A 27,796-nucleotide genomic window follows, 5' to 3' on the forward strand; every position below is an offset into this window, starting at 1 on the left:
TCATCAAGGAACATGTATAAAGGACACATGAACAAAGCCAAAAGGGGGTAGGATCGAGAGTGGGAGGTGGGGACAGGTGGGGTGGGAGGGAAGTAGGAGAAATGGAGGCAACTGTACTTGAACAACAACAAAAATATTTATTTGCTGTTTTAATTGCTAAGACTTTATCATGGATTTAAATTTTTTAATATTTTATAATGGATTTTGACACTGAAAAAATAAGTAAATAAAATCAATCTGCATTAGAAAGAAAGAGAGAGAGAGAGAGATGGAACTCCTACATTTCGCGACATCACGGATGGAACCAGAGAATAGTACACTAAATGAAACAAGCCAGTCAGTAAAAGATGAATACCATATGGCCTCACCTGTAAGTGGACTCTAGTCAACAAAATAAACTAATGAACAAAATAAACCACAGGCATGGAAACGTGGAGCAGACTGAACATGACCAGAGAGGATGGGGAAGAAGGACAATGGAGGAAAGAAGGGGAAGGGACTAGACAAAGAACATGTATGAATGACCCATGGACATGGACAACAGGGTAGGAATTGACTGTGGGAGTGGGGAGCGGGGATGGGTGGAGGAAGGCGAGGGGGGGAAGTTGATACAACTGTAACAGAATAAACATGATTTAAAAAAATTCTCCCTGTGATATCTACCTACTTAGTCCATTCCTTGGCCTTAACATTTCATTCTGTCAGGGGTGCTCAAAATACTTTAAAGATAATGGACTTGGCTATCCTGCAGTCTACTCGGGGCTAATATATTAAGCTTTCATTCATTGGAAAATACCTGTATTTTCTCACAGGAAAGCATAGCTGTGTCATTTTTGTGCATGGATATACAAAGTGCTGCTCCAGCTTGTGTATAGCCAAGATCAAGGATGACATATTACTTTTTGCCCTGGCTGGTGTGGCTCAGTAGATTGAGTGCCGGCCTGTAAACCAAAGGGTCTCTGGTTGGGTTCCCAGTCAGGGCGCACGCCTGGGTTGCAGGCCAGGCACCGGGTAGGGGGCACGCGAGAGGCAACCACACATCGATGTTTCTCTCCCTCTCTTTCACACTCTCTTCCCCTCTCTCTAAAACTAAATAAATACAATCTTTTAAAAACATATTACTTTTTTAAATTGGAGAAACACTTTTCTTCTCTTTTAATGGTGAAATAATCTCATGGGGCTTTCAATAAAAATTATTAGTAGAGAATTTTAAGGACTAATAATTGACTCACTATTCACTAATTCAGTCAACAAAATCGTGAGCACCTGTTGTGTCTGGCACAAACAGCTGCGGGCATGCAGCACTGAGCTCAAATCCTGGCCTCCCTGAAGGGACTTGGTGGTGAAATGGGAAGAAGGGAGAGATACAAAAAATAAGTTCGACATGTAAAATGTCCAATCATGATTGGTGATATGAAGAAAAAATGCAGAAAATAGAATATGTTGACTGGAGATAAGTGAGAGAGCTTTCTGTTTTGTTGTTGTTGCCGTTTTTAAATAAAAAGGTAGTCAGGAAAGGCCTTACTGAAAAAACAACATTCGAGCACACACCTGCATTAGCAATGGCTGTGGCAGGTTGTGCAAAATATTTTTAGCACACGGAAATTCATGCTTGGGAGGTTGATGAGAAGAACTCACTAGCTTTAAGACATTTCCATGTGCATAAGAGCCATTATGTATATAAAGGTCTCTCGTCAAATTTCCCCAAAGAATCTCAGCTTCAAAACATTTAAAATTAAACTCACTGTCTTTTCCCCAAACAATTTCTCCTCTCCTTCCTCTTACAACCTAGTAAGAGGCACAACCGCCCCTGCGCCGCGGCTCAGACATCCGGACGTCCCGAGGAAGGCCTCCCTCGAACTCCAGTCCCGGCCCACGGGCCGTTCCCTTCCCTGGGGCGGCGCGTTTTCGCCCCGCCACGCCCCGCCGCTGACACTGCCCTCCTGCCCGCACAGCCACCTCCTGACTCCCTTTATTTTTGTCTTTACTTCGCCAGTTTGGTCATTTTGTCAGAGAACTAAAACCAACAGAAGAGAGAAAAAATGGTTTTGGGTGCAGCTGACAGAAATAGTGGCCTCCAGAAATAGACCTGCAAAGCTCTCTTCTCTTTCAGAAAAAAGCTATGGGATCGAACATGTTAAGGTGATTGATTCAAGAGATCTATCATGGCTGACGGCTAACATTTAGCCTTGAGAAATGACATTATAAGTCGTGTTTTAAAAACTATTAAGTGAGGTTTCTGGAAAAAGTGATATTTACATTATAAGAAATAGTTTTAGGATTTACATTTTTAAAAATGATTAAGTGAATTTTCTGAACACAAATAAGTATTTATAAGGAATACATTTAAGATGTGTTCTTATAATATTAAAATTTTGTATTACATCAATTTAAGATAGGTAGATGCTAAATAGCACATGCATAATGAAACATTACAACTGATCATTAAATTTAATATTCCATCTGACAATGCCATTAAACAATAAAAAATAATATTTGCTAAGTGTTTATGATGCCAGGAGGATACATAGCTTTTACATCTTGAAGAAATTCTCCCCCACTGCCCAACTAATCTATCTTCCAGATTCTTGAATCGTCCTAAACCCAATCCTTCACTGCTCCCGCCCACATAAAGTACTTATGTTATGCCCTAACAAATACATAGTCTTTAAAAAATAAAGTATTAATGTTGCAATGTATGTCTTCACATGTTTTTGTACCAAATGACTATCTGATATTATCCACATCTACAATATTCCCTCCCAGAATCTACACCTTTATTTTGGCTTGGTTATAATTTCTCTCTTTTTTCTAATGATCTTATTTATTTATTTTTAGACAGAGGGTAAGGGAAAGAGAAAAAGAGAGAAGCATCGATGTGTGGTTGCCTCTCATGCGCCCCCTACTGGGGACCTGGCCTGCAACCCTGGCATGTGCCCTGACTGGGAATCCAACCAGCGACCCTTTGGTTCACAGGCCAGTGCTCAGCCCACTGAGCCACACCAGCCAGGGATATAGTTTCCGTGAACTGTTTACTTACTAGCATTTACTCTCACTACAAAGACACATAATTGACAAATACTATTAACATACCAGTACAATCAGAATGTTATGGGAGATATATAAAACAAATAAAATTATTCTTTCTTCCAGTGTTGTTACACTCTAACATACGAAAAAAAGCCACGCGTGGGAATTACAGCCATGTGAATGGTACGTGCAAAAATTGCTAGAGGTCAGAAGAAGATGAAATTCTTCAGGCTGAGCTGATCCAGAAATCTTTTTTTTCTTTTAAAGTTTTTATTTCAAAAAAATAAAGCCACAATTAATTTCACATAAATATCTGGGGAGGGAAGGGGAGAGGGACGGGGCAGGGACTTGGCCCCTACCTCCTCTCCTCTTTCACACTGTATTGTAAAAGCACAGGGGATGGCTTGCCGAGCCAGCGGGAGAGCCCTGGCTGCTTCATGGTCATGTGACCGGGGAGCACTTCCTTGTCAAAAAGGAGGTGCACATGCTGGGGAGTTAGCATCCATTGATGGCACAGGACCCTCCGGGGAGGGTGACCTTCAGCTCTAACAGAACGCGGGACATGTTTGTTCTGCCGGGCGCTTTTATTCTCGTCTTTGCCAGAACTCAGCCGCTCCAGGCCTAGGCTCAGCGGCTCCTCCTAGCGGCAGTAGTGGGCTGTAGCGGGGTCGAAGCCACCGAAGGGGAGGCCGGGGTTGCTCAGGGCTGGCTCTTCCCCGCTGGGCTGGGGGACTCGGCCCAAGCCTCGAGACCGGTAGAATTCTCGAAGTCATTTCTCCTCACTGTCTTGCTAGCCAGGCACTAGCTTGTACAGGACGGTCCCGCATGACCCGGTCCGGTTTGAGGTGGAGCAGTGGCTGTGTCTCGTGGATCTCAATGTTGCACAGGGGGCAGAACTCGCTGGTTTGGAGGTACTTCACGATACAACTCTGGCAGAAAGTATGAAGACACGCTGTGATGGTGGCGGCATCCACGAAGCAGCCGGCGCGCAGGCCGCAGACGATGTGCCCATTCAAATCTTTGGTCTTTACTCGGACCTCCTCCTCGTTCCGTAGCAGGTCCATCTTCTACACGGACTGGAGCTGGTTCCGAAGCCACCCCGCGATCGCGATCTGGCTCCCCCCCACCCCCACCCCGCCGCCAGGAGACGCCACCGTAAAGGCTAATCCCGGCCTGCCGCTTCCCGGGTCCCAAAATCTTAATAGCGGAGGCGCTTCCACGCTGGGCCTTGGTGGGCAGATACAGTTCGCGCTGTCCAGATGGAAAATTAGCTGTGCTGTACCATATTGTGTCTGGTTAAACGTACATAAAATAAGTTTCACAAACTATCGCATTTTAGATTTGCAAAGAATCTTATAACTCAAAATGTATTCACATAGGAATGCAGAAAAAAATAAAATTATAGGCCTAGCATAGATATATTACAATGACTGTTTACATAGTAAATAATTTGCAATTTTACAGAAGATTTTCTCTAGTCCCTAAACAACAAATCTTCATATGGAGAAAAATAATCACTTAAAATGTAATTAAGAAAACTCTCTAGTTATATTTAAAATGGCAAATTATAAAATGAGTTTTGCATATATTTAATATGCAAATTATAAAATGAGTTTTATAAGAACCTCTCCGACACCGGAAACCTTATCTTATAAGGTACCTTCCTTATTTTTTTCTTGTCTAAGATCTAGTTTCCTTAAATATCCTTAGAAAGATGAAGCAATCTGTCTTTGAACTAAATTTGGAAAAAAATCTAAAAATTAAGAAAGCAATATTTTTGTCCAAATTGATATTAAATATTAGAAATTCTGAAAATCACGTTATTCCGGGATCAGGCTGGTCGGAAGCATCCAGCTTCTTGCGGGGATTGGACACAGGCGTAGCTACCGCAGCGCGGACACTCACCGACCAGTCGGCTGTGAGCGGCTACCGTCAAGTCCCGCAGCCGTAACCCCTGGAGGGAGGGCCTCTGCTCTCACGGATGTGACAGCACAAGACTGGGTGGGTCGTTCCCACTGCTACTCTCTTCCCCTGTCCCTCCTTTTGGATGACCCACCTTCGGCCCCAGAAGCCCGACGTCATAAACGGGCTCTACTGGAAGCTCGAACGAGTTGAGGGCCAGGGCCTGCCCTCCGGGGCTCATGCGGCGCTGTCCGGGACGCCAACACCAGGCTCCCCCATATTCCCGGCAGCGACAGGAGTTCTCTTCCTGGCAATGAGCATAAACTGACTTGCGATTCAGGCTCGACAGTAAAATACCAGAAGCCTCTTGACCTAACGTGCAGCACAAAGTGTTCCTTCTTTGTTGCCATAGAGAAGAAATTGCACCTTATCATTCCCTTTTCAGAGTGTTCTCAACATTATTCCAGTGCTTCTTTTGTATTTTATTTTATTTTTTTTAAATGAATGTATTGGGGGAACACTGGTTAATAAGATGATACGAGTGCAAGAAGCATTAGGTAAGAAGGGGGCGAGGAAAACTTCCCACAGTGTGACCGTCTCTAAGCCAGTTTTGGAAACTGCATGACTCCCGAATCGTAAAATCTCAGCAGTACTGAATGCTTCCTTTTCCCGGGTCCTGTGTGTTCCAAGTGCTTTCCAGGTGCTCACTCCCTCAGCCTCCCAACGCGCCATGAGGTGACGCTATTAATACCCCCACTGTATCACCAAGAACGTGGAGGCGCAAAGACACTAACTTGGCCACAGCCACACTATGAAAACAACAGGACTGGAATTAAAACCAGATAGTTTTGCTCTTTAAAAAAAAAAAAAAGAGAGAGAGAAAATAAAGTAATATATTTCTGTTATTCTGAGGTGAAAGACACATAAACCAAAAATAACACAGTTAATCAAAAGTGACATCTACCCTGGTTGGTGGGCTCAGTGGACTAAGCGCCAAAGAACCAAAGGGTTGCCAGTTCAATTCCCAGTCAGGGCACATGACTGGGTTGCGGGCCAGGTCCCCAAGAGGGGGCGCATGAGAGGCACCCATACATTGATGTTTCTCTCCCTCTCTTCCCCCCTCCCTTCTCCTCTGTCTAAATATAAATACATAAAATCTTTAAAATAAAAGTGACCCCTGTGTTACAAGTCTACACTGCCCTCCTGGTGTTCCGTCTCCTGGGTGGGACTAAGGAGCAGGTACACCTACTGTTTTGCAGATGTCCTTGCTGTCCTTTCAAGACTTCAAACTTCCTGGAGTAGCCTAGCGCATTACAGGGATGTTTCTTAAACCCAACTTTATTATTTGTGTTTACATTTATATATGTTTACATATAAATATAGTCTAATAATTAAATATGCACAGAGCAACTGAATAAACAGAGGAGAGGTAAGACCTGAAAGTCACTGATTTCAAAACTTGAAGTTATCCTAAACAACTGGCCCAGTCTTCAAAGCTGACAAATGAGAAACAGAAACACAGTGTTACTGATGGTCAGATAAAGCGCTCGTGGCCGGTCGGGGTCAGTGTTTTCCCCAGACGCCAAGCCGCGGGTACAAAGTCGTATTTCTCTGCGGTCCTCATTGGGTCCCAAGTTGTAAACTAGCTCCTGAATCGGGCCTGTCTAAGATCAGCTCAGTCATCCTCACATGTCCTGTCTCAAGGGACACCCAAGAAGTGAGTCCCTTCTCTTTCTCCCTTTGGTCACGTTTCTGTCTCCTACAGATGTCTACCCCGGTCCCTCCAAGGCCCTGCAACGAAAACAGCAAGGAGTGAAATCTCCATGGGGAGCGTTCATCCATAGGCAGAGCTCCCTAAAAACAAAAAAGAGCACCCCCACAAGGAAGTTAAATGAGTGCTAGCCCAACAATACGGTTTCCTGGGGCTTAGATAATAGACACACACTTGCGTGCACATACCCAAATATGTTCCTATTTCGGAGGGAGGGAAGGGTTACCACATCAACCAGAAGGATAAATCAAAAACGATCTTTGAGTTACTTATCTACAGAAAAAAGGTGTGTGGGGGAATGGGGAATGGTCTGGGAAGACCTCCTCACTGCCAGCCCAGGAGGCTAGATTAGGCCTTTACAGCCCCGCACCTAAAACCCTGCATTTCCTCTGTGACCGTGAGCAGCAGCAAATGAGGCAGTGTCCAACAACTAACATTAGCCCGGACGTGTACTATTGGATGGGCTTGCTGACTCCTCTCCTGAATTATCTCGCTCATCTCACACCTGATACAAATTCTTTGGTTATATCAACGAGAGCTGACGTAGCTTGAAGGGCAGTTTATGTACAGACAGAGGGATTGTTGATTTTGTTTTGCTGTTTTGTTTTTTAAGGAAAAGAAAAATCGAGCTTGTGTAGAGGCAAAGGCAAAGGTAGCAGCAGTTCGGAGGGAGAGTTTTTATAAAAAAAGGAAGCAGAATAAGGTCTCAGGAAAGATCAGAGAGGACAAAGGGGAAGGCTTGCCTTAGACAGACTCCTCTCCTCCTGCGTGGGCACCGGCAGTGGGAGAGGGGGCTGCGTGAATCAGTTTAGAAGCCATGTTCAGCACAGGGACCTGCTTGAGGTTAACGTGTGGGACCGAGAGGGAGGACAATGAACTGAGCAAACAACGCGTCTGTGACTAAAAGACCAGCTGCCGGGCCTGCAGGACTAAGGGAGGAACAGATGTGCTCTGGGCGGGGAGCTGGCTGGGCAGAGAGGACTCCATGGTTGAGGTGCTTGCTGGGGAGAAGGCCGGGTGCAATGAAAACAGGCCTGAGCGGGGGCGTTCGCAGGGTGAGTGCAAACGGGTGTGGGGAGCGGGCGCGGCGCTGACGCCGTGGTCGTGAAAGAAGCCCAGGCACTGGGACATCTTTACGTTGGTCAGTTGTGGACAAAACGATGACCCACGACCTGCATAGAAAGAGGGTGGGAAAGGATCTCCATCTGAAATGGAACCAGAGGATGTGAAACGGAGACTCTCACACACGCACCCTCAGCAGAACGGAACTTCAAACCGAGGCCTTCTTCCCACGGATGCCTGATTCACAGAAGACCGCAGCTTGCCTCCTGACCGAAGGACACCTGCCGGAGCCCCTCCCCATCCTCACGCCAATGTGCTCACCGCCCGGACCCTGGCTGGGCTCCCCCTCTTTGCACTCCTTGCAGACAAATACTACCTGACCCAAACCCCAAAGGCCTCACCTGCAGCATACGACGACATGTGAGTCCTGAGCAGCAATCTCTCTGCTATTCTGGAATAAATGCAATCTCTGGTGATTTTGGTTGATGAGCGGTGGTAGAACATGAGATTATACACTCCAAAAACAGCGAGGGGGTTTGTCTGTTCTGTAAGTAAGTGCACTCTAGAGAATTTAAACCACCGTGCGAATGGGCATGTGTTTCTCAGGGCCAGGAGCGCTATTTCAACAGCTTATGGCGTTCTCTCTAACCGTTCTTATTTACCCCATGGTGGCACATGTCAGCACTTAATTACAAGAGAAAAATAACCTAATTGCTACGGTCCTTTAAGTAAGAAATTGACACTGGGACAAATCGTCTAAAAGGGACAGATCCATGATCTATAAATTTGCACGCTCATGGGTACATTGAGCACACTTTTGATAGACTGCAGCTTCTCTCTTTTACCCTTGACATGGTCTAGTCTACTCTTAGAAAGTGTTATCAATCAATTGTCACAGAGAAATCACCAGTTGGCTGGGTATGTAATTATTCCACTTACACATACAAGGTGAGCAAAATTAGGTTTACAGTTGTGGGTACACGAAACACAAGAGTTTATTCTTGTATTATCACATTAATTACAAATAACTGTAACCCTCCTTTTGCCCCACCCTGTGTTTTTCTCTCCTTCAATTTTCTTGGGGTCTCTTTTGATAACTAAATAGTCATAAGCACCATTTTATTGAAAATGGTAAGATAGTAGCAGTTTAAATTTTTTTTTAAAAACTTAATGAAAAGTATCTAAATCTGTTTCAAGAAGGTTAAAGCACTCAAAATGTACATTTCAGGAAGCAACTAAATAACCAAAGGCACAGTTTAATTCTCATAATTGGTATAATTATCTCCCCAAAGTCATAGGTGAGTTCTTGGTGTATTATTGTGCAGACTCCCTCTTTAGTGAAAAGATGGCACAAACTGGTGACAGCTAGTCATGTAGTAAGTCGCTCGGAAGTGGCAGGACAACGTGATGCTTGTCCACATCAACCCCGTCAATTGTTTCCAAGTACGAAAGAATCGCATCAGGGAGAAAGGGAAACCTGGCATTAAATTTCAGTTCAGGGAGTGGTTCCCAAATTCTAGAATATAAATTTAATTTCTTCTTCAAATTATTCAAATAGGACCGACATTATATTTGGGACTCAACTGTACTGATTCATTAGGAGAGCACTCACCAGTGAAACCATCTTCACATCAAAGGACGCTGCCTCTCCTGGGAGTTAGCATGTTACAGTTTCAATTCTGCACAAATTTCAGTCTCTGACACATTACACACCTATCTCTATTTTTTATTCTTACTATAAAAATAGAACAGTTTTCAGAGGTTCATATCAAATGAACCAAACTATTGTGATTGAGGACATATTGCTTAATTTACTATATAGAACGGAAAATAAAATTTAAATGGGTTATGCGAAGTACCTAATAGTTAACATTAAATTAATAAGCCATGCCCCTAATGAATAATAGTATCTAAAAATACACCTTCACTGAATCAGGACGGTCACTGAATTAGGGTTTTTAGGGATCAGATACCTACAAAAAGATGTATACCGGGTTTTTTTTGTACAAAAAGAAAACTGTTTCCCCCCCAAAATTTATGACGCTGATATCAAGTTGTCATTTTTCCTTAAGGAGGAAGTCCATTCAACTAGAACTTGGTAATCCTAACTGTCCTGGCCTTGTCTCAACGTCAGCCATAAACGCACTGGGACCCAACAGGGTTTTCTCTGGAGCTGCCAGCGTAGGCCACAGGGCCTTCCCAGAAGGAGACCTCTCCAGAGGGACTGTGTGACAATGCCCAAGTGTATCCCTCAGGCTGTAGCACAATCCACTCTGAGAAAGGAGACGGTCCTCTGAATCCACCCGCGTCCTGACCCCGCAATCATCACGAACAGGATGTACAGAATCACATGCGTCTGCTTGTATCCGAGTCGCGGGACAGCCCGCGCGCAGGCGGACTCCCCCCGCGGATTAGACGGATGGCGACCAGATGGCGGCAGGATAACTGGGACCATCGGCCGGCCATCGCACAGGTGGCCGCCATGTGCGTGTTCCCAGCACGAGGCCACAGCAAAGCCGCGAGGAGGCGCTGCACCTCGGAAGCCAAGGCACCTCCACCTCGCTGACCCTCAGCGCAGTCTCAGGAAAAAGCCAGTTTTCTTGCTTTAATGAAGAAAGCATATTGTATTCTTCAACCTTTCAGGCTCTACAATTCCAAGTCTTGGGAGAGCTTGTGTAGTTTCAGGAAGACTCTAACTAATAGAATTGCTTGCTGCTGTTGTTGTTTTTGTTTTTTCAATTTAGAATCTTTTTAAACATTCATTTGTTTAAAAGTTCACGCGATGAAATAAATTAGCCAAATTTCCCACCATATTAAATTAAACAGTATATTGTGAACTTGGTCCCAATTGTTTTAAAATGTTGAAAATCTTAAAATGTTTAGGATTGAAAAGGAAAATAAGCTGAGGACGAAGGGATCCCCAAGTGTAGGTGTGAGTGATTGAGGATATTTTTCACATGCGACTGATCACGGACCATCAACAGGGTTACTTGACTGACTGTGGATTTTAGGATAACTTCACTTTTCCACAGAAACCACAGGTATCTTAGAGAATATAAATACACAACAGAAGATTTCAATTAGCTGTTGACTTTCGATTACCCATGCATTCTTCTACCTACATGCTTCAGTGGCTTAATAAAATATTACTTCATTGAAACAAATATATGGGTTTTGACTTAAGAACTTTTCCTGGAATTGACATTTTTTTCATGAGTTATTTTTACTGCCTCGTACTCCACTCAGTACATGTTAATGTACTTAAATGTAGTTAAATAGTTTTAATGTAAGAATACAAATTCAAGCCATTGGTTATTTGAGTGCTTTCGAGGGATCTGTATTTGCACAAACGCAGTCATAGAACAGGACCTTGTAAGATATCCTAGGCAGTGTCTACTTCACAAAGACACAACAGAGAGACGACTGAAGATTTAGATGGTCTAGACACTTCTACTATGGCAATGCCAGAAGAGGCTCCTTCTTTTTAAAACATATCATGGACCAAACTATTTCCATTTTGAAAATTTTAAGAAAATAAACATGCCTTAATGTACCCCAATGCTTTTATTTTAAAATTCGTTTAATAAAATCACTAATTTAATTTTCAGAAAGGAAAACTAATTTGAAATAACTGTTTTTTCCCCTCAAATCCTTTGGATCACTAAACAAAAATGTTTAAATATATATATATATATTCTACACACACTTTAATTTATTTTCAGAATAAAGGCATGGCTTTATTAGTCCTTGCACACACACGCAGAACAAGACATGGGACCCAGTGTGCTGCTTCCATTTTAGCACAAGCTCAGCTCTCACATGACGACCTTACTTAGCCCTGACAGTGAGCCGTATTTAGCAAGACAGCAAAGCTGGTAAATCTCTGTAACACCTGGGCAGAGTTCCAATGGGAATACCCACATATTTAAAAGACAGACGAGAAACCTCATTTAACCTCGCTACTGCCAACACGAAAATGCAGAGGAGTAAAGGAAATGTGTTCTTGGCTTTCTACATGGCTGTAAGAAAATAGCCATTTTTAAATTATTATTCACTAATTTTCCCTAAATTAAGAGTATTGCTGTTGTCCCCTGGGTCTGGGCCAAACACTTTGGGAGGCATATTAGCACTTACAGACTTTTTAGGCAACTCAAAAGGTATTCAGTGTCAATTTACTAAACGGTTTTCCTTCGTGAGATGATGTGTTCTTACGCCTCTCTTCCCGACCCCCCAGGGCTCAGAGGGGTCTACACATCCCCTCTGTTGTTTGAAGATGGTGTATCTTTGCTCTCAGAGGACCCATAGTGTGTCCAGGTATTGTGATATAATGACTCCGCTATTTTAAATTCAGTTATATCCTGCTTCTGGCAGCCAACCTTTGGGATGAAAAGAGAGGCATTGGTTTGGCTGAATTAGTTGCAGGTCATGGAAATTTGAATGAAACCGGCCCACTGAGCCATTCCTGATTTGTCTGCTGAACGTGAGGAGCCCTGAAAAGTGGTCCCAGCTAAAATACCAGCCATGTTGCCAACCTTTTCTGGACCCTAGTTTTCTCAATGACAAGTGAAATTATCAGACTGAATGACTGCTAAGGAGAATTCTAGCTGTAGTATTACCCTACATTTAGGTGATTAAACCTCACCATAGAAATGACACAAGAAGGAGTGGAGGCGGAAGGAGGAGAGAAGGAGGAAAGAAAGCAGGAAGGAAGGAAACGAAAGGAAGGAAGGGAGAGATGGATAAGCTATAAATAGGCACCTGTTCCGCACATTGTATATTTCTCTAAACCATCAGTCCCGTACAGCACCCAGCTCATTAGCCCAAAGGCATTCTCCTTCCGCTAACCAGATTCATCATCTCCCTCACCCCCAAATTTTCTGCCCCCGCCACCTTCCCATGGATTGTGAAGAAAGGGCGGAAGTCACATTAGGGTGGGCATGGAGAGTGGCAATGTCTAGCCAGCAAGGAGGAAAGTGACCTGAAATTCTTGCCCCTAGACTGGGTGAGTGAGAACATGTCAGAGTGGCCAGAAATCAGAGCTCAGGCACAACTGGGGGAGACATATGCATGGGTTGTCTCTTCCAGGGAGGTTAGGGATGCAGAATGAGTTTACTCAGGCAGAGAAATGCTAAGAATGGTAAAACAGGTAATAGGGGGAAAAAAAAAGGAGCTTTTTTTTTTTTTCCAACTAATAGAGGTGAGGAGGCATTGAAATGCAGATACATCCAAAGCTAAGAGCCAGAGGCCTTCTGACACCCAGCTGATAGGACAAGACTTGCAGGAAGAGAAGTTCAGCCCTGGGGGCTGCATTGGCCAAACTTGGTTATTTTGCTCTGCTTCCAACTGAGCTGGAAGCTCTAGGGATAATCAAGGCGATACAGAAGCTAAGAAATTGGTGTTCAAATGCCCTGTAATTTGTTAAATAAGATGTTTATCTCTTGATTATTCCATAATTAAATACCAACAGATCACCATACGATTCTCAAGATATGTTAAACTACAACTTAGTGAAATAAGCATAGAGTTTGAAATCCTATTGTCCAGCATCTCACCCTGGCTCTATCACTTCATAAGATACAGGACTTAACAGTTTTTGTTTTAGTCTATAGGGAAAAATAATAACCAACCAAGTCTGTGTCTCAACATCTTGTGGACAGCAATGGTGTTTGCCTCACGGAGGTTGCTGAGAATTAAACAAGGCAGTGTGTGAACAGGGGCAAGCCCGCCGTCCAGGGTCAAAACATCAGGTACTCCACATCGCCCCATCTCAGTAACTCATACACAGTGGCAATGCCTTGCACACAGGTGTCCATTTATAAATAACTCACTTCATCGGACCCCCCCACCATTCAACAGAAACACAGCTGACCCAACAGGACAGTTTACGTTGCCCGTTGTGCGGAGTCAACGGTACGCACGGAGACAGGCGCGGCACGTCCACGGCGAGCGCGAACGCCGCAGCGGCCGCCTTCTCAGACGGGGAACTGGGACACAGGGCTGTCGGGGAAGCTGTGAGTCCTGCTTGTCAAACTGCCGTTTGGTGGCCGTTTGGGAACAGGACCCCTGGCTGGGGTCGAGGTTGCCCAAGCGTCTCAGGAAACTAAGTGCGCAGCAGCGCTGCGGGCACACCGTGCACGGGAAGAGCCTGCGGGGCGCATTGCAACAGCCCGGGGGAGCGGCAGCTGCTGCCCGGGGGAGGAGTAATGGGGAGAAGGCCCTCGGAACGCAGTTAGGAGAGCGCCTGAAGCGGATGAGAAGTAGCCCGGAGAGGGGCCAAGGCGGGGTGTTTAGCATTTATTTCATAGCAAACAGTATTTTTATCTGCTTTAAAATAAAAAGGGAAATCTTAAAAGGGAAAGTTACTTCTCGGAGAGGTCAGATAAAAGCTACTGAGGTTCCATATTTTAAAAAAGACAATCCCTATATTCTGGAAGTTCGAACAGCGGGAAGTCCCTCCCGTATGTGACAGTTCTCAGAGAATCAGAGCCCGTGAGCTGCGTTTCACCTGCTGGGAACAGGTTCCGTGATGTTTCAGACCCTGCCCCGTGGCTGCTGCGGGGAGTGACCGGCTGTGTCGTCGGTCAAGTGGTCTCCACGGGCAGGTTACACAGCCGTATTTTCTATTTTTTAAAACCTTTTTCTTTTCTGTGCTATTTCACTCAAACAGATGTGAGACTGAATTCAGGGCAGATCTTAACAAGGGACTCCCGTTTCTCCCTCGTGAAGGGCCCGCAGAGACGGGGGTTGTAAGAATGGACCATGAGATCAGTACTGTTTGCCCAGCCAGGCCTGCTCACAGCTCACCCCCTGCTGGTTTCAGGTGGCTTCAGAAGCCCAGAGACCAAAAGCACCGTCCAGCCGGCCGCAGTAACCACCGCAACTGTCTAAGTGTGCAGCCATGTCATTTACAGGGGTAGATTAAATAAGTATATTGATTTGTTCTATAACAACAGTTAGAGTTTTAAGTACAGTTTCCCACTGTGTACTTTCTTTCTCCCCGCCCCCCCCCCCATGCCCACCGGCCCCGACTCCCTCGCTCTCTTGCTCGGCATATCATTGGAACGCCAACAGGAAAAAAGTAAGTTCTGAGCAAAAAATTTTGATTAATCAAATCAAAAATATTTTTCCTATTATCCCCTCTCTCTTTTTCCAGAAATCCCATGTACCCTAGATGAAATATGTGAAATTACTCATATCCTTAAAACTCCTGCGGTTTTCACTATGTAATTCCTCATCACTGGGATTCTCATTTGTGATGAAATAGTTCAGTAGCAATGAGAATTTCACAGCCCATGAAAAACTTCTTTTCCACATAAAATTACACCAGGAATGATACACCCATTAGGAGGTGTCATCAGAAATGTACAAGCCAGTTCACCGGGAAGGAGAGGTCTTAACATTTCATTTTGAAGCTACCAGACTGGAAACAGTTGGAGGAGACAGAAATGCAGTCTTGGCACTTGCTGGCTAGAGAACCAGAACATTCATAGAGATATTGGACAAAAACTCTGCCGCCAAAGGGTTGGCAATCCATTTAAAGAAAAAGGCAGACACCACCCGAGAAGCATGCCCAGTGAGCCTCCCAGCCCCTGGGCCCTCCCGGGGGCTCAGGAGAGAGCTCCGTGCGGTTGGAGAAGCCAGGAAACACTACACCGCCAGGTTTTTGCCTGTGGAGAAGAACACAGCAAAGCGGGCTGGGATGACTCTAAAAAGTGAGGCTGAAGTACCTCCCTTCTCACTGTGGCTAAGTGGGTAAGACTGATCCTGCAGGGAACGCGAAAAGGAGATAGGACAGAACAGAAGAGGATTTTCTTCTGATGTTTGTTTTTCTACTCTCTAGCCAGCTATGACAGGAAACTAAAAATAGATCATGCTCCTGCACAGTAGGGAGTAGGAAAACGTTCACATTGATGAGTCCATGTGGGGTGGAAGGTAGACACATCTGGCCTTTGTCATAGAGCTCCATGTCATCTGATTTGTGTTATTGAGGATACGTTTTCTTCTACCATTTGGAACAAAAACCCAAATCTAATGAAGCTGTTTTTTGGGTTGGGCTTTTTGTTTTGTTTTGTTTTGTTTTGCCACTTTATGGGTAGGTAACCTCAGCAGCCTTTTCCACTAAAAGGAACCTCGAATGCAACAATACAGCCTCAAATCGGCCAGCAGCTCTTCTGAGAACTCTGGGTATCCGGCCAGCAAAGCACGGTCTAGCGCAGATTCCGCCACTGACCCGTAGGGCCTGTGCTTCCCGACTGTGAGGCGGAGGCTGGACGATGACAGCGGAGCTCAGCTTCCTCCTAACCCCAACCCCTTTCTAATGCTACAGTACCAGGAAGGAAGAGTAGCAACTGTGTCACAACCATGCATAAATCAAAACCAAATCAGACCCGAGGGAAGGCCTGAAGTGTTCTTAGGAGTAAAGCAGACCATCTTTTTTTCATACATGTACTTTATGACATTTACTTCATTAGCTTAGAATCTTTTAAAACATAACAGTAGCGTTCCAGTGATGATGTTAGCTATAATATCTAGGGATTCTAACTACCCCCTGAAGTTTCTGTGTGTGTTTCTTTGCTTAAAATGGCAAAAAAGGGGCCACCTTTACAGGTCCTGAAAACGCATCTAAACTTTCCAAACAGAAAGTGAGAAAGAATGGTAACCCCATCATAATGGGCTGAACTGTCTCTTTTCAATTCATATGTTGAAGATGTAATCCCCAGCACCTCAAAATATAACTACTTGGAAATAAGGTTTTTAAAATGTAATGAAGTGAAAATGAGGCCCTCAGTGTGGGTCTTAATCCAGTAAGACTGGTGCCCTTAGAAGAAGAGGGAATTTGGACACAGACTCCACCAGGCATGCACACGCCCACAGGAAAGACCGTGTGAGGATGTACCTCAACTTCCCACAGGGTCAGTATGATTGGCATAACGTTCCCTTACATCGACCTTTTGGAATTTTAAGAACCCACACGACCTATAATATCACAGGTGATAACTCAAATGTATATTGTCATAGTATCCGATACACTCTGAATTCATTTCCAGCTTTAGTGTCACCAAAATAAATTTCCCAACCAATTCTCTTTTGTTTTCAGACACCCCTTCAAGCATACAGTTTAAGATTTATATGGACCATCGCTATTCTAATGGCTAGAATAATTGCCAATTTCTTCCCAGCACTTTTCTGAAGACAGCATGTAAAAATATCATAAAATGCAATGCAGTGATAAATAGGCCTGGAAAGGCAGTTAAAACATGATGTAATCTAGCTTCTTACAGAGGGATATTGGATGAAAGGAGGTGATCACACATCTTCCAGGTAGCTTTTATTATTGAACAGTTATTCCATGCTCTCTCTAAAGAATATTTAAAATGGACTCTAAGTATCGCATTAAAGGATTGGATTTGTTAGGGGAGAAAAACAGATAAAGAGTTCTCTGCATGCCATTTATGGCTGAAAGCTTTGCCCACACACTCTCTGCAACCCGCAAAACCATTAACAGGGTAACAATTGTGGAGGGCCATGCCCGGAGGAAGAGACAGCTGCCAAAGGCCACCTTGCCAGTTACTGAAAACAAGGTCAATAGGAATCCAAAATAGGAATAGTTGAATGACAAACTTTAATATTAGTTACCGCTTCAAGCTACGATGCCACGCGTTTTTAAAGAAAACCAATGGTTCCCGGTTTTCTTTTTGGTCATTGCAATAAAATATTATGTTTCTTTATTGATAGGTTTTCTTCACTTTCCAAAATCACTTTTGAACGGTTCCTACACATTCAAAAGAAGTGAATCATTAACATTGTTATTTTGATAATAAAAATAAAACATTTACTATCCTCATTTCTGGATAATTCCAGGTAGAAGCATGGTGAATGTGACCAATGTTATCGCTCTATGACACAGACAATAAGACAGAGTCTTAGTCAGGGGACAATAAAGACTGTGGAGAAACGTTGGGATCTGGTGCCTATATAACTTTAAAATAATTAACAAAAATAATCTTATGTAATTATCTTTTCTTAAAGGAAAGAGACTGTCTTTTAATACCCTTTCTTATTGCAAAAAACACAACTGGGACTGAGGTTTCAGTGTTACAATGGGTGTTTCTTTGATGCCACTTTTTTTATGCTAACATCTTGTATCAATAGCGTGTATTCAACAGCCAGTTGCAATAATGTGATGGAGGCCCACTGACACCGGGACACCACACACGCCCTGAGATCACTCTCCGTTATGTGCCCCACCTGTCCCAGTACCTCACCTGTCCTCGAAGGCAAGCATGTTCCAGGCACCTGTCAATACTCTCCGTGGAGGACATAAAAATAGGGCTCCTGACAACTCCAGAGTACTCAGTGCAGTGTGTTTTTTGTTTCTCTTTTTCATAAAAAATTTTGGTTTTAGACTCTTAAAGCAAAGTTTGAAGCAAATATTTTGAATATTCCCTCCTCCCTGCTACTTCCGCATAGTAATTTTTCTATTACAACACACTTACACACTGTCTCATACTTGAAAACCAAGCAATACCAGCACTAAGAGTCTAAACAGCATCGTGTCAGAGGCAACTTCTAATTCCAAGCCTAGCGATAAAGCTCAACCTTTACATAAAGACAGGCAACTGAATGCCGGGAATTTTTGTAAAGTGCGGTCCAGTGCCTTTCGTAACATAAATATGGTATTTTAATCACAATTATATTAGGTTTTTATTTCTTTGTTTTTGTCATTTTGGCTTCTCAGATAATGTAGATTATGGCTAACTAAATGTTCACCTCATTTTTATGGTTCTGAACGTATATGAGTCAACATAATGCAACAAGCAAAGCAAGCACACGCGACAATGAAAGCATTTTTGCTTTTTCTCTAATTGGTTTAACTTATTAACAATTATCAAGTCCTCATAGCAGCAGAAATTTAATTTTGAATGGGAGCCACTTAACCACCTAAAACTGTACCAAAATAATTGTTCCCAAAATTATTGAGATTAATTCAAAATTCAAATGGAGTGGTTTTTGCTACATAATTTATATAGAGAATCAAAGAAATGATAAGCACAAGTTCAAAAGCAACCTAACTGCCAACAGAAGTCCTTTCTAAATAGTTTAAGCTAACTTCCTTCCTTCCTTCCTTCCTTCCTCTCCCTGCGAGCAGAAGGAGGAAGACTGTGCTCCCACGTTCTGGGCGTGGATGCCCAGAGAAGGCAAGCAGGCTGGTCTCTAGGGCGGAGTGCCCTGCGCCGGCTGCAGCCGGGATGCCGGCACCGGAAGGCGGGGGGGGGGGGGGAGGGTGCGGCGCGCGCCCCGGCGGCACTGCCGGCAGTGGCCTTAGTCTAGTTGCGATGAGGAGCATTAAAGAAACTGTGCTTCTGACACACCAGAAAGGTCTTCTCCACAAAGGGTGGCACCGCAAGGAATTTGGGAACCAGTCAGGTGACAAAACATCTATTAACTCCTGCTCTGTGTCTGCTGATAAATGATCCTTCAAAATGTATTAATAATACAGGGACAGAAATTGCATGTCACATGGTCACGGAGCTAAATATACCAAACTTTTTAAAAATGATACAATTGAGCTAATGAATGCTTCAATGCTAAGAAATGGACAACTCTCTCACATAGACATTTACAGAATACCTGAAAGAACAATAATGACTAAACTAAGGACACAATGTCAAGACAGACAGTGACTTCCCTACCTAATGCATCAGTAAGGGCCAAGAGAGAGATGGCTTTACAAAGGGCACATTACCCAAAATCTGCATCTGAAAAGTAATTTACTTTAACTACAATTTATCAAACAACCCTATTTTGCTGGTTGTATTGGACAGAGAAATAAGGGGAATTAGCCATGCCTCAACAAATATACAAATCTTGATTTTTATTTACAATGTTTTTTGACATATTTTATGCTATCTTTTCATAAAAATAAAAAGTGAATATTCGCATTACAACTTTTATACTTATGGCTTATTGAAAACTATTGAAAATAGCATGCTATCTTACCGTGTAAGCATATACTCTAGATCAAATAGGAAATAAAAGCAAGGCAAATATTTGCCCATTAGTTGGAATACATTTAAGACAGGTGTTTGAGATACACAGATGCTTCAAATCACATGGGTACTTCTGTGTATTTGTGACTACAACATTTAATGATTTTAATATTTCACTTTAATGGTGTCTCTACAAAATAAAAACATGCATGTCTTTAACTCAGTAATTACTTTTATCAACCTCAGTGTACAAAAATAATTGTAAAACTGATCAGTGGGCTACATATGAGAGCATTTTCTGTAGCACGGCTTTTAATGGCATTGAATTGGAATCAATCTACAGGGCCATCAGTTAAGGAATCATTAATTATATTGTGTAGAACCACAGTATACTGTGTTTCTGAGCCCTTATTTAAAATGTTAAGGTAACTCTGGGACTAATATGAGAAGATGATCCATCATATATTTTAAGCAACAAAAACAAGTTTCAGAATAATATGGGCAGCATGATCAAATTTTTAAAATGTACACATTTTATAAAGTTTTTATATATTACAAATGACTTCATAAACAAGAATGTGGAGGTATATACATTACACATGAACACTTGTTATCTAGTGAATGAAATAGATGAAATGATAAGACTTTGATTTCTTGTTTATTAGCATTTTCATATTTTGAGTTTTTAAAAATAATACAAATAAATCACTCTTATAATACTATTTTAAAAGTATATAAAAACTAAAAAACAAATTTAATTTACCTGTGAAGCTCACAGGATGAGTTTTAGAAAGAATTTTTTAAAAGAAAAATAAATAAATCTAAGGAAATAGCATAGTTCACATTTCTGATTTATGCGTGAACAAGAAAAATTGTAAGAAGGGATATATTTGTAATACCCATGTTTTAAAACAACCTATGGTTCTCTTGGATTTTTTATGTTGGGGGCACGCCCTGGTATTGATTCGCAAAGGCTGCCAAAGGGGATAAGGAACAGGGAACAGGATCACTTCTCCCTGGTGATAGCAATCAGAGGTTTAAGGTTACCTAAGGGTGTCTTGTTATTGATAAGCCTTTCAAATCTAATCTTCCCTCAATTATTTAGGGACTGATTAGCAAATCTGTGAATCATCCCTTTGACTTCTCCTTCTCTCCTGATTTATCCTCCTCTGCTATCTCCTTAAACCCTGGCCCTTTCAATCCTAAGTGAGTTAAGCCAAAACAGAGGAGAAACTGAAGCAACGGAATTCACCCCGATAAGCAGTCTGGCACAGGAATGCGGTTCCCGTAACGGCCCAGCTCCATTTCCACAGGACACACTCCAAATTTTCTTGCCCACACTCCATCCCCAGTCGCTATCTTCACATGGACTGTGCAGTAGATTTTCATTAATATAAAGGTATTTATATTGGCTCTTTCAATCCATTTAGTCATAATAAGTAGCATAGACAATATTCATGACTTTTGTTGGAAGCAGTAGTTATCCATGCTATTCTAAAATAGAATCAAAATTATCTTTTTGAAATGTAAGTTAACCCTTTATATGCAAAAGAATCTTTAAGCTAGACTAAGTTCCAACATGTGGGACTTAAAAATATCACTACCCATGTAACTCAGCAATTCGACTTCTGAATTGGGTATACATCCAAAGGAAACAAAATCACTATGTCGAGGTGTTTGTATCATTCATTGTAAATGGTACATTGCAGTACCATTTACAATAGCCAAAACATAATACATTAAATTTATTGTATGCAGCAATAAAAAAGGAAGAGCATCCTGCCATTTGCAACAACTTGGATGGATCTTGCGGATATTATGCTAAGTGAATAAAACAGAGAAAGGCAAATGTCACTTATAAGTGGAATCTAAAAGAAAAACCCTCGTGCCAAAAGAGATTGATTTAGAGGATACCAGTTTACCAGCGTAGGGGCTTGGGGAGTTGAGAAACTCGATGAAGGTGATCGGAGAGTACCAACTTCAGCCCTGGCTGGTGTGGCTAAGTGGACTGAGCGCCAGCCTGCGAACCAAAGGGTCACCAGTTCGATTCTCAGTCAGGGCACATGCCTGGGTTGTGGGCCAGGTCCGCAGTAGAGGGTGCATGAGAAACAACCACACATTTGATGTTACTCTCCCTCTCTTTATCCCTCCCTTCCCCTCTCTCTAAAAATAAATAAATAAAATCTTTTGAAACAAAGTACCAACTTCAGTTATAAGCTATATATACTGGGGATGTAATATACAACGTGATGACTAGTTAACTTTGCGGGATAGTATATCTTAAAGCTACTAAGAGGGTAAATCCTAAAAGTTCTCATCTCAAGGAAATAAACTTTTCTGTGATTATAGGGGGAGATGGATGTTAACTACATTTCTTGCAGTCATTTCGTAACGCAAGGCTTACTGCAAACCCAACTTAACTTCGTAGACACGCCAACATTAGTACAGAAGGCAGACTGACTCACAAGTCTCCAGGACAGAGAGGAGTCCTTGGAAAGCATTCTCAGGGGGCCCATCCAGCCTCTCCCGTCACGATTCTCAGCCAACGCCCTTAATACAGAACTATGTACTGAAGCAAAAACACTAGATTTATATTTGTCTAGGCAAAATCATTAACTCAGTTTAAAGCCAAGTGTAAGTGGCCGGGAGCCCCCTCCTCTCTGCCCCCTCCTCGGGGCCTCGCTCTCCTCCGAGCTCAGGGTGGCCGAGGGCGGCTGTGACACACTGCTCTCCCTCCGCACCTCAGTCGTGCCGACGACACAGGACTCTCTTCCGGCGGTGACTCGTAAAATGGGTTCAAAATAATATACGTTATTCAAAAACTGGAAATATTTTTCACAATGATTTGGGAAAACAGACAAAGCAAAATAAAAGTGTTTAAAGATTGTTTAAAAGTATTGTTCCAAGTGATTTTACATACCTAAGAGGTATACAAATTATAGTAACTAACAGCTGTATTTGATATGTAACGATTTTTTTTTAAAGATGGGGCTTTCCAGAGAAAGACCAGTACCATATGATTTCACTCATGTGTGGAATCTAATGAATAAAGTGAACAAGCAAAATAGAGACAGACTCATTGGTGGAGAGCAGGCTGACAGCCTGGCAGGTTTGGGGGGTAGGGGGATAGAGTGGGAAAAAAATGAAGAAGAAAAGAGAAAGAACTCATAGACATGGATCACAGACAGTGTGGTCCCTTCAGAGAGGAGGGGTTTAGGCGGAGGTGGAAGAGGGTATGTGGGGCGGGGGAGCAGGAAATGGTAATGAAAAAAATATATAAAAAAAAAGAAAAGAAAAAAACTAAAAAGATGGGACCTTCTCTCCAAAGACTTATAAAGCTAAGTATTGGAAAACTGACATTTCAGGTATAAATAGTATCCTTAACAGGAAAGAAAAAGCTGTGGGAATAACACCTCTCAGGCAAATCCTGACAAAGCAACGGGCGACCAGAGCTGTGGGGTACAGCGTGCGGTGCTACACAAGGACCCCTCATGACTGTGAGATAACATCATGCTTAGGATGTTATCATAGAGAAGGGAGAAGCGGGGCCCTGTTCCACAGCGAGTGCGGAGCCCGAGAGCAGCTCCTGCTCTGAGTGCCGAGACTGTGCTCAAGTGAGTAGAACATTAAAGCAAGAGTCGTAATGATGAGAAACACGGATGTCATTGATTCATTGGGCTCCCATGAGCTAGGTTCTCTGTCTAAATACTTCCCGTCATTTACTCCTCACACTAATCCTAGGAGTTAATCCTATGAGTAAGAGCTCATTATTTTCATTTTACAGATGAGACTCTCTCAGATAGTTAAAGAATATTTGCAAAGTGATATGTTCGGTAACTTTGGATCGATGCCACAAAATTCAAGTCTCTTCCATTAATAATGCCACGATCTTTACATCACACTAAAATTTCAGGAAAGGGAAAGAGAGACGTTGATGAAAAAACATTCTCTGGCTCCTTCGATAAGTTGAAAGGAACTTGATTGCCATTGGCTAGCTCCATTTTTCCTGTAGCTTTTCACCAAAACAGAGAAACTCTATCACCAACAACATGCAACGACCATCCTTCCAATACACAATCAAAAACCGAGAACTGTCACTGACTCATCTGTCACCAAATATGTCCACATAACTCAGAGATGACGAACCTTGAAGTTGTCTGCAGTGAAGACCCCCCAGCCCCGTGAAAAACTGGTATCAGTCATACTGGCAAACTTTTCATAGGAGGCAAATGTGGGAGCAGTGATAAGAAAAATACTTGTCAAAGTCTAAAAAAAAATTTGAAAAACAGGAAAGTGTTCATTCACACTTAGTAAAGGTGCCATATATGTTAAGAAAACATAAACTATGAAGCCAGGTCTAACGAGCTTTTAATTGCTCGTATGTATTTTGTAGAAACGTGCAGCCTAGGACAAGAAACGTGCAGCCTAGGACAAGAAATGTGCAGCCTAGGACAAGTTAGACGACCGACGCTCACCCCTGTATTAGTTCGGGTGATGCTAACAGTTGTGATCAAGGAATTTAAAATCTCAGAGGGGTAACAATACAGAAGTAATCGCACCCATTTCAAGTTCAAGGGTGTCACTCAGCAACAAGTGTCTCTGCTCCAAGTAGAAATTCCAGGAGTCGGGCTCTCTCCATCTCGGGTTCCACATTCTACAACAAGCATTCACCGCGGCTCGAGCCACAGAAGGGAGAGGGGGAAGGCGAGAAAGTCCGGAAGCTTTTACGGGCCAGGTGTAAACATGAAGCCCATCCCGTGCACTCACGTTTCTTCAGTGACAGCGCAGTCCCAGTGCCTCAGGTCCCCCTCCTCAGGTCGAATGGACGACACGCCCCGCAAGCCCTGGGGGAAGCCCTCCCAGACTCTGCCAGAGCCCGACTGCGCTCATTTGTGCAAATGGGGAGAAAACCTACTTTGTAGTGTTTTTGCGACTGTTAATTAAGAAGAATGCATGTACCCAACTTAGAAGCGTTTCCACATTGTCAGCGCTCACTATGGAATGACCGCAGTAGGTGGTTGCACTCACACGCCATCTTAGCAGCAGACGTGACGGATTTCTAGGAGGAGAAACTGAACTCAAGGACAGACGTTCTGAGAAGTCTGTGACTGCCCTCCCCTCACCCCGGCCAGAGTCTGCTCATCTGTTCACTACAAAACACATGGCAGGCCTTCCGCCCACCAGAGGCTGTGCTGGGCATGGGCCACACGACACGGGGCAGGTCCGGGGCCTTCCTCAGGGGCGCACCCTCCTAGAGAAGGCGGCAGCACAGACGGGAAACCACACACAGTCATTTGAGGAAGATGAAGAAGATGGCAGGCAAGGCACTTGGCAGGTTTCCTGGCATATTATAAGCAGTCGGTAATTATCAGCTCAGTGACGTCAGTGCACGTAGCCATGGCTGCAGTAAAAATCTACTAAGCTAACCTAGGAGGTGACGCCCAGACAGAAGCGCTGATAGAGGTGTATGTGCGTGAGTGCACGAGCAGCGTGCGGTGGCCACGCACGGGGCAGGCACTGCAGAGAGAGACGGGCTGGCGGGCTTCCTGCTGGGCGTGGAGAACTCAGCACAAGCACGAGGCGCTAAGGCAGGGTCCACCCTGAGCCACGGGCATTCAGTGACTGTGGAAACACAGAGGTTTAGAACACTTGGTACGGCATTTTGAAAAGCCGGGCTTATTTTGTTAAATAATGGGGACTCATTTCAGGGGAGTTAAACAGAGAAGTAACAGCAGGATTTTTGCTTGAGGAGTGAGAGGGATGGATAGTGGGTAGGGGGTATACAAACAGCACCAGTTAGGGAACACGTGCCGTTCACCCACTGGAAGACAAAGCATTTCTGGGCTGGAGCAAGACTAGAAGGAAGGAGAGAGAGAAGAATATCAATTATATTGTTGAGGAAGTGTTGTAAAATCAGCAGGACCAAGTCATGTACAGGAAGCGTGAGCTGACAGAGAGTCTAAGAAAATGACTGGGCGGGTAACCTTGCTGTTAAGATGCATGAAACAAAAAAGGGCCCTTTCACAGGTATGTGAAGAGCAGCCCCTTTAACACACTGCATTTGAAGTGCCACGCAGATGTTCAAGCAGGAAAACTCGGGAAGGGGTTGAGCATATAGGCCTGAAACTCAGACAAGTGACCGAGGGTGCGATCCAAAAGCCTGTCTGATTCAGGCAGTTTTGCAATCTTATGCCTTGCTGATATTTGCTTTCATCGTTATTTGAACATGCAGTTGGTAGAAAAAGTGGTAGAAAAGTGAGGATTCTATGATCAGTCACATGAAAGTCTTTTGGGGACATGAGTCGTGAGGAGTGGAAAGCGAGCGTCGTTGGGCCTGCGTCGCACACAGACACTAACCTGCACCGAAACTGTCTGTCCGTTCACCAAGCCCCGCAGCAGGGACACCGCAGGGGCAGTAAGCACACCAGGCGCTCGGATCTTAATTCCTAAATGCCATTCCAGTAAGATCGCAAGGGAGATCGTATTCTCCCTGAAGAAACTGCAGATGCAGGGGCCAGAGGAGGGAAAATACAAGATGAATCTGGAGCATCGTAGAGTGCCAGAAAGTAAGGCTGGGGAAAAGAATGTTAGGGACATGTCAAAGGGACACAGGAGCCAACCTAAACGAGTTGCCTATCATTTAAAGAGTCTGAGCGACAAAATCAGTAACAGTAATATTGGATTAAAACCTAAAGAATAACATCGTCCTGAGTCCATACTGATGCAAACAAATGGTTAAATAAGTAAACAATAAGAGAAGGGGCAGCCTGTCCTTACAGAAAAATTTCAAATGCTAAATGTAGAAGAAATGAGAGAAATCTCCGTTAGAATACCCCAGTAACATTTGCCACAGCCAAGCTCTGCTGAATGGGTACAATGAGCGAACCAAACTGGAAGCGCAAACAGGGTAGTCACAGAGCCTAAGTCTTCCTTAAAAATACTTATTTATTAATGTGATGACTTAAAGTCATGTCCAACATTTTTGACACGCCTCCCTTCAGGTGGGAGAGATGAGTTTCCTTCCCCTTGAATACGGTCTGTACTTACCGACTTGCTTCTAATGAACGGGCTCTGGAAAAGGAAAAATAGTGACTTCGCAGTGGGGAAACTCGGGCAAACACCACCTTAATCAAGTGACAGCGTCACCAACGCCAAGTCATGTTGATGTCACGTATCCCAATAATTCAAGTCTCATCATGAGAAAGCTTCGGAAAAATAAGTCTACAAAATACTTGACCAGTGCTCCTCAAAGTGTCGTTGTCATGTAAAGACTACAGGACCGCGCGCGCCTCTGAGTCGTCAGGCTGAGTGCACGGGGCGCCCTGGAACGCTACGGTACGAAAAGGGCGTGAGAAACTGGTGAGAGCTAAAGAAAGCCCGTTAGTTAATAGTATCGTGCCCATGTACGAGGTAGCAAAACTAGTTTATTACTTTTGAAAAGGGTGGCACAGTTATGTAAAATGTTAACTTTAGGGAAATCCGGGTGAAAGGTATACAGAAACACTGTCTACTACCTTTACAACTATTCTGTAAAATGAAATTTCAAAAGACATAGTTAAAAAATATACCAGACTAGTATCAGAAGACAGCTACGGAGAGCATTAAGGGACTAGCTGATGTGAGAAAAATCAAACCATACCTGCATGGTTGTTATACTAAGGGCAGTTCTCTGCTGCATAAATCATATTTTACAGTCGAAAGAGGGTCAGGCTCAGAAACACACCCATACAGTGGATGACTGCAAATTTTAGTGGATTTCTGTATGCCCGGCCGTCACATAGAAGCATAGTAAGACAAAATTACTGATTTCATTCAAATACCCTCTTCCTCCATAGAACTGCTGTCTCCCAGGGGTCCTTGTAGTTTCTCTGCCTGGCTCATGTACAGAGCCTCACGCGTTGAAGCAAAGGAAGGCAGCACAACGATCCATTCTTTCATTCATTCAGCCTATCGTTTATTGAGCATCTATTATCTGCCAAGCTTTATTCTAGGAGACCAGAACGCATCTCGGTTATTGCGAGTTGAAACAGACAACAGAGAC

The 27,796-nt window shown here is 43.4% G+C and overlaps 1 protein-coding gene and 1 pseudogene across 1 annotated transcript in view; both read right to left on the reverse strand.

Annotated features, from left to right (window-relative positions):
- Positions 1–27,796, reverse strand: part of HCN1 (hyperpolarization activated cyclic nucleotide gated potassium channel 1) — a 311,369-nt gene that overhangs the window by 217,920 nt on the left and 65,653 nt on the right. The window lies entirely within an intron of this gene.
- LOC129071951 (polycomb group RING finger protein 1-like) lies at positions 3,386–8,185 on the reverse strand (annotated as a pseudogene).

Source organism: Pteronotus mesoamericanus, unplaced genomic scaffold, assembly GCF_021234165.1.
Source record: "Pteronotus mesoamericanus isolate MK-2021 breed Mesoamerican mustached bat unplaced genomic scaffold, CSHL_Meso_final contig_29, whole genome shotgun sequence".
In the NCBI taxonomy this organism is placed as follows: domain Eukaryota; kingdom Metazoa; phylum Chordata; class Mammalia; order Chiroptera; family Mormoopidae; genus Pteronotus; species Pteronotus mesoamericanus.